Source organism: Corvus moneduloides, chromosome W (genome assembly GCF_009650955.1).
Source record: "Corvus moneduloides isolate bCorMon1 chromosome W, bCorMon1.pri, whole genome shotgun sequence".
Classification (NCBI taxonomy): Eukaryota; Metazoa; Chordata; class Aves; order Passeriformes; family Corvidae; genus Corvus; species Corvus moneduloides.
Window position 1 is genome coordinate 13,139,404 of NC_045510.1, and position 7,173 is coordinate 13,146,576.

Here is a 7,173-nt window from a genome sequence, read left to right on the forward strand (position 1 = left end):
AAGTTAAAACATTGCAATTTCGGGGGGAAGCCTTTCCCTTCCCCCCCTCTCTGCATTCCCCCCTTCTATAAATCAAAAGTCTGGGGAAAGGGGAATGGTATAACGGTAACAAGGGTATGGGAACATGTGGCTAGGGAATGGATAATGAGTAGTAAATAAAAAGGGGGGTGCAACTTAACAGAAAGCATCCCAACAGGGGTATTGGGGAGCGTGGCTGCAGGAAGGGTAAAGCGGAGGGGTTGTGGTAGGCAAAATTAACTGGTGGGAAAGCAACAAAAGGGGGTAAGATCTGGGGAGACACCAAAGGTGTGCGACTTATCCAGTCAAGGTCCTGGTTGTAGTTCTGGTGACGGGACAGCGTGTTGGTATCTATGGTGGAGGTCGGTGCCGTTTTGCGTCGTCTCCGTTTCCATGCAGCGCTTGTCTGGTCTTTTGGCTGCACCCTGTTCATCTTGGTCGGCATTGTGACCACAGGAGTGGTGTTTGCTGGGTCGGTGTAGGGCTTGATGTTATCTGGCAGCTCCCAGTTACCAACTCTGGCTGTTCACATCTTTACTCCAGTCCAGTGATCCTCAGACCCAGCATCAAAATCTGAGAAGTCACTGCTCTCTTTCTCTGGCTGCTGCTCCGCATGCTCCAGCCGCGCCTGCCAGCTGCTCAGGTCCACTGCCCCCCCACGATGTTCTCGCAGTCCTCCAGGAACAGTCAGGGTCCTACGGCCCAGCTCCTGCGACCCCCCCTCTTCTTCTGCTTCTTCAGCAGCACAGGGGTAGGGGGTGTGGGCGGGGCCAGGGCCGAGGTGAAGGGCACCATGCGGGCAGGGCCTCCGCAGCTGAGGGCACAGAGCAGTGGAAGCAGCGGCCCGGGGGCCAGGGGGCATCCCCAGAGTGGCGGCGGAGCCCGCGGGGGGGTGAGGGGTGGCCCAGCAGCGCCTCGATGGTGAAGGAGCGGCCGGGATGGGCGGGAGGCACAGGGGCCAACATCGCAGGGCTGAAGAGTCCCTTCAGGAGGTGGCTTCAGTCCATGGCCACTGCGGGGGAGGTCAGGTCCACTTTGTTGAAAACGAGGATGAGCCCCTTCCACAATTTCTGCGTCACGTGCGCAGCCAGGGCGGGGGGCACGCTCAGGGCCATGTGCCGGGCATCGGGGATGAGCAGGATGATGTTGGACTTCTCCAGCATCTGCCACAGCTGCCACCGCGTCTCCAGGCTGTGCTCGAAGGGTGCTAGGTCCCTGCTGTCCCTAGTGTCCTCAGGCTGTCTCAAGCCCCTCAGGGAGTCCCCAAACACTGCTTCCTCCCGTGGCTGCAGCTCCTCGGGGCTCATCTTGAAGCTCCAGCGGGGCCACCAGGGGAAGTCCAGCCCAGGGCCGTAGACGCTGTCAGGGTCTAGCTCCAGGGCGCTCTCGGGCAGCAGCTCCAGCAGCTCTTCTTGGGCTCGGCACCGGCACCGCTCCAGGGCTTTGGCTCAGGGCTCCTCCAGCCGCAGCCGGAACCCGCCGGGGTCATGGCACTGGGGAGGCCCCGCAGGCTCTGCAGGGGGGCCACTGGGGGGGCCATTGCCACCTCGCTCACGGCTTCTGCTGTGGCTGCCGGGGCCCAGGACCGGCCCAGCTGGGGTGCGGGGCCAGCGTTCAGGGGCAGGCTGAGCCCGGTGGGGACGGCCGGCTTGGTTCAGAGCTCAGAACAGGCAGATGCGAAGGCTTCAAAACTTCCCTTGAATAAGCAGGTGCGGGTGCCGTGGGCCTCCCTGCAGAGGGTGCCGAGCTTCAGCAGCATGGTGCTGTCGCACCTGGGCACTTCCAGGTTGGCGCCACACTCCTGCAGCAGTGTCATGGGTTAGCATAGCTACGGAAGTGATTCTTTTGCAAAGAGGTGCTTACAGCTTCCTCTATGACCTGACAGAACCTATCAACTGGCTAGTTTGAATATTGACAATTTTTTAAGCCACGTAAAAAATTTTGACATGCCTCTGTGGTCCGCATTTAAGAATGGACAAACCCTGGGAAAGCTCTCTCTTGCTCCCGGCCTTGGGACAGGTAACTGGGCTGGGCCCGTATGGGGCCCAGTGGGCCCGGCTGGGCCCTGCTTGGCCAGGGCCGGGCCGGGACACAGCTATCCAGGAGCCGATGGGCCCTGTTCCATCCATGGCCACCCCACAGCCCTGTTACGTGCAGACAGCATGGCCCGGCTCTGCACCCCCCCTCCAGTGCGGCCGAAGATTCAGCTGAAGCTGCCCACTGCCCGGCAAAGATCATGTGACCAACAGCGATAAGCGAATTCCAGCTGCAAGGCCCAGGTGAGATTAACCCTTTTAGTGCTGCACGTTTCCTCCAAAACAGATGAAGCCTGCAGACATTAAGTAAAGAAAGAAGAGCTGAAACCCTGAGGGAAGAGAAAGAGGAGATGCTTAGAAGCTGAAATTCTGTTGTAAATCTATGGTGGTGATAGACTATGATATATCAGAGTACCCGTTGTAATTTCATGAAAGCATGGGGGGGGTGGAGCGTTCAAACTGTACTTGTGAGCAAAAGTACCTGTGCTGAAATAAGCAAATGCTGAAGCAGCTGTAATTTGATGAGAAGTTTGAACAGGGAGAGATGAAAGTGATGAGGACTATTGCTCCAAATCAGAAGGGGAAAGACCTCTGTTCCTAGAGATGCTCCCAGAGATAGTCCTAGAGATGAAGATGATGAGGACCCTTTTTCTCACAGGGAAGGGGGAGGGCCTCTATTCCTAGAGATGAAGATACTCCCAGAGATGGGTAAAGAGAACCTTTGTTTTTGAACAGCTCTACCTTAAAATGGTACCCCAGTAGCTCAAGATTGGACCCTTGAAAGCAGTTGTGGGGAAAGCTGCAAGTCGGGGGAAGGGACTCTCACATGCGAGCAGAGAACCAACACGGGTAGCTGTCTCGTTGTGATACTGAAGCCATGAGAGGACTTCTTGTGGAGATGTCTCCATAGCATGAGCAAGAGAGACTCCTCTTCCTAAGTGAACTGAAAAAAGAGATTATTATAGAGGTGGTAAACTGACTGAAAATCTCAAGGGTTGTCTTTTTATATTGTCAGTGGGAGAAGGGGGAAAGGTGGGGGGAAGAGAAGAGTTCTGAAGGTGTGGTCTGATATTTTTTCTTTCTTTTAGGTCTGTTAATAAACTTTATATTCTTTCAAGTTTTGTGCCTGCTTTGCTTTCTCCAATTCTTATCTCACAGAAGGTAAATAAGTGAGTAATGAGTATTTTGGACCAAACCACTACAAGCAGCCCCTGCTATAGGAGAAGTGTCGACGAAGGATGTCTGGACTTCAGGCGGCTCTCTTGAAAGCTGTTTATTGCATAGGCGAAGTTACAGCATTTCAGGGAGTGGGTATCCAGAGCCAGCCCTACAGCTGCCAGCTCCGGCTGTAGGCATACCTGAAGCCACTTTCTGTTCAAGTTACAAAGCATTATATACTTTTCTTTGCTGAGTATCTTAATACATAACAACCAATAAGCACCATACACAATACCTTTACATTTGCCTATGGCCTATCATAACTACTACCATCACCATATTATATTCATTATTATCCAATCACAAGAGTAAGTATGTTACAATTTAAGCTTACAATGGAAAATTCTCAGACCTCTCTTCTTCTTGCTGCATTGACATTTCTTGTTTTCCTGCAATATCTCTCTATTTGGTAAAAACATGTTTTCTATTTACTTATGCTCTTCTTGAGACTCATTTACTTGGTGAAAAACATGTCTTTGTTTGTAGTCACATACCTTTGCTCTAGTCCTTCCAACTCATCTCCAACCTTTGCCTTTTCAGTTATTCAGTGATCACTAGTTCAGCAAAACATCTTTTACTCTATATCAAAACTTGCTTTCATTTCTATCTCATTCTCAGTTTCTACATCCAGAGATCTTTCTGCCAAGCCTACATATCTGTGAAACTTTCTTACCAAACTTTCATCGTCCCCAACACCCCTCAGCGCCTCGCACTCCAGCGCGCACACCCGCAGGTTCACTATGGCTGGGCAGCGAAGGGAAGGAGAGCAGTGCAGCGTACGCGGAGGTGCCGCTGTCCCCGAGTGTCCCGGTGTCTTTCCGGTTGCCATCACCTTCACTTCTGGTCACAGTAGCGTGGGAACCGGGAGTGGGTTGGTTCCCACGGGCAGGGCCACTGATGGAGGGGGGGGTGCAGTGCATGCCAACGTGATCTGCACGCTGCGACGTGTCCTGCACGCTGCGAGCCAAGATGAATTTCTTTAGAGGTACGCTGTTCCCTTTACCCCCTGGACCGGGATGTCCGACGGGACTGAGAAAATGGTGAACAGCGGCTTAAAAACCGACGCTGTGCTATCAGTCTGGAAAGGTGTTATCAGTTCCATGAATGCCTCTATCTCTGAGGATTCACTTTGTGAGTTATTAGACTGAGCTGCCCTGCATGGCATTTCCCTGGACAGAGACACCGCCCTGGATTTTGGGCTGTGGCAGGAGATAGGCTGTGCTATACGGCGCGACCTTCCATCTGGGGATCCGGCAGTGCTAGAATTATTATTCACTTGGCGTTCGTTGTTCATTCTGCTGATAGACCTTGACTGTAGCAGTAAAGCTGGCTCGCCTGCCTCAGTGGAATGTGAAGGAGAGAGATCCGAAAAATCCGCTCCAGCTCCACGGGAGGAGAATGCCCCGGAGCCTGCACTGGGTCACCCTGCGCTGCCGCAGGACCCCACGCCACCCGAGGACCCCGCACTGGCAGAGCAATTGCTGGGGGTGTCAGGGCAGCAGGAGAGCACACGGCCCGCCCTGCCGTTCGGCTCAGCTGCGGCCACCACATTTCCGGGGCTGAGGTTGGGGGGATCTCGCGTCCTGGACCCACATGGCGGCTCCTAGCTGGTCTGCGCAGGCACCTGCCGCACCGAGGATGCCCAGATGGACCTTTTTGGCCGGCATAGCCCCGACAATACTGCGCATGCGTCTACTGCACCAAGAATTCCCGGATGCGGGCCATCACCCTCCGTAGTGCTGGACTGTTCTGCGCAGTCACAAACCGAGCAATCGACCTTCTAATACAGCATCTGCTTTTGTTGACGGAATTGCTAAATATCTCACGGCAGTTATCGGAACTGCCAAATATATCACGGCAGCTATTGGAACTGCTCAGCTTGCAGAAGCAGCTGCTGCAGCTGCCGGAGGCACTCCACCATGCAGGGTGCGCCGGGCCCGCATCGCCCGCGCCGCCCGCAAGAGACGCGGCTCCGAACCCGGAAGTGGTGCGGCCAGTGGCTCCCAACCCGGAAGCCGCGGCGGCGATCCCTGCATTACCCGCCGGCACGGCACCGGCGCTCCAGCTGCCAGCGGAGCCGAGACCAGCGACAGACGCGGCGGACGCGGCAGCCACACCCCGGTAGGCGGCGGCTCCAGGGGTGACCGCGGCACAGGAGGTGGCAGTAGCTCTAGGCACTGCTGCAGCACAGGAGATGGCCACAGCTCCGGGCGCGACAGCAGCACCGGAGACAGCCGCAGCAGCTCCAGTGCCGGGTCAGTCGAAAACAAATGAGACCGCATCCCGAAAAGAAGCTGCAGTTCAAACCACGGCACAGCCGACTGCAGCCTCTGCTGTCAGTTTCTCTTCTGGTCAGCTCGTTCCTCCCCGCCCACCTCTGTTTGCTCACGGTAGCTCAAAGTCGCCTTTACCCAATGATTCCTCGTTGGGCAGTGAGACAGAGGAGGTTTTGGCCCCGGGACATAAAGCGGCTATAGCCGGGCGGCAAAAGAAAAGGCTGCTCCGGTCTCGCCCTTGGACCTTTCCAGACTGCACTGTGACAGTGCGTCTGACCCACTACAATCGCTTCTTGGAGTCAGTTAAGATGCGGGCTTTGGAGGAGGGTGATTGGAATTTATTGGAAACACTTGGGATGCCAAGCAGAGTTGAGGATTCTGGGAGTAATCAGGAAGCTGTTACACTGCATCCTGAGGCTGTGCCAGAAGTTCAGGACGGTAGTGACACCCCAAAAGGGGAGATCCAAGCTTTCCCAGTGTATAAGGCTCTCCCAAGTTCAGGTCAGTGTGATAAGCATGAGGTGATTGCTTGGAAGGTTGCCCAGGATCTGCAATCCAAGGTGGCACAACATGGGCTCGGTTCTGCTGAGGTTATGCAGATAATAAGGGTGATAAATACAGATTTACTTGCTCCATTTGATATCAGACACTTAGGTCAAATCCTATTTCAACCTGTACAATTTAAAGTTTTTGAGAAAACCTGGAGAAAGCTGGCCGGCAAGACTGCATTAGGGAATATGCAGTTCCCTGCTGAGGACCCTAGATGTGCAGTGGGGACGGATGCTCTTATGGGGACTGGTCCCTTCTCTGATCCCAGTCTACAGGGTACCTTTCCCTCTAGCGTCCTGCAGCAAGCTCAACAGGTCGGCGTCGCTGCCCTGTTGAAAACCATAGAGTTGTCTGTGCCTAGAAAGCGATATACTGAAATAATTCAAGGGAGATCGGAGTCATACCTCTCTTTTGTAGAAAAAGTCGCTGCTTCTCTCGAGAAGCAGGTTGAGGATGACGGGTTAAGGCACTTGTTGTTAAAGCAGTTAGTGAGAGATAACACAAATGAAGAGTGCAGAAAAATCATAGATGCCTTACAAGGAGAACCTGATGTTGCGGACATGGTTGAAGCCTGTTCTAAGGTGGGATCTGGAAACCAGAAAAGGTCTGCTTTGGCTGCATTCCTGCAGCCTGTTCACACATCTTCTGGTCGTGAACCAAAGCAACCCAAACACGCGAAAAAACGGAAGCGGCCTAAGCCGAGCCAAAAAGAAAACACACCGATCCCCCAGTGCAAGAGGTGTGGCAGACCAGGGCATTGCTTGGACTATTGTAGATCTCTGACTCATGCTGATGGTTGGCTTTTGTCGGGAAATTTCTGCCGGGGTGCAAGGAGGGGGAATTGCTCTCCGATGCAGTCGCTCCCCTAGAGGGTGGTACAGGCACAGGCCTACTCAGCCACCCTAGAGACGGCACCCAGGGATCAGACGGTTTTGACGTCCACACCGCAGCCGCAGTCATCTTAGACTCTAGCGGTATTTATAAGGTTCCCTTGGATGCATATGGACCCTTAGCCCAGGGATCCAGTGCAATGCTGGTGGGAAAACCTGATGTTACCCATCAAGGAATCTTAGTGC

The 7,173-nt window shown here is 54.1% G+C and overlaps 1 pseudogene; it reads right to left on the reverse strand.

Annotated features, from left to right (window-relative positions):
- Positions 1-544: 544 nt before the first annotated feature.
- On the reverse strand, positions 545-4,960 carry LOC116437373 (annotated as a pseudogene).
- Between the last annotated feature and the right edge of the window lie 2,213 nt (positions 4,961-7,173).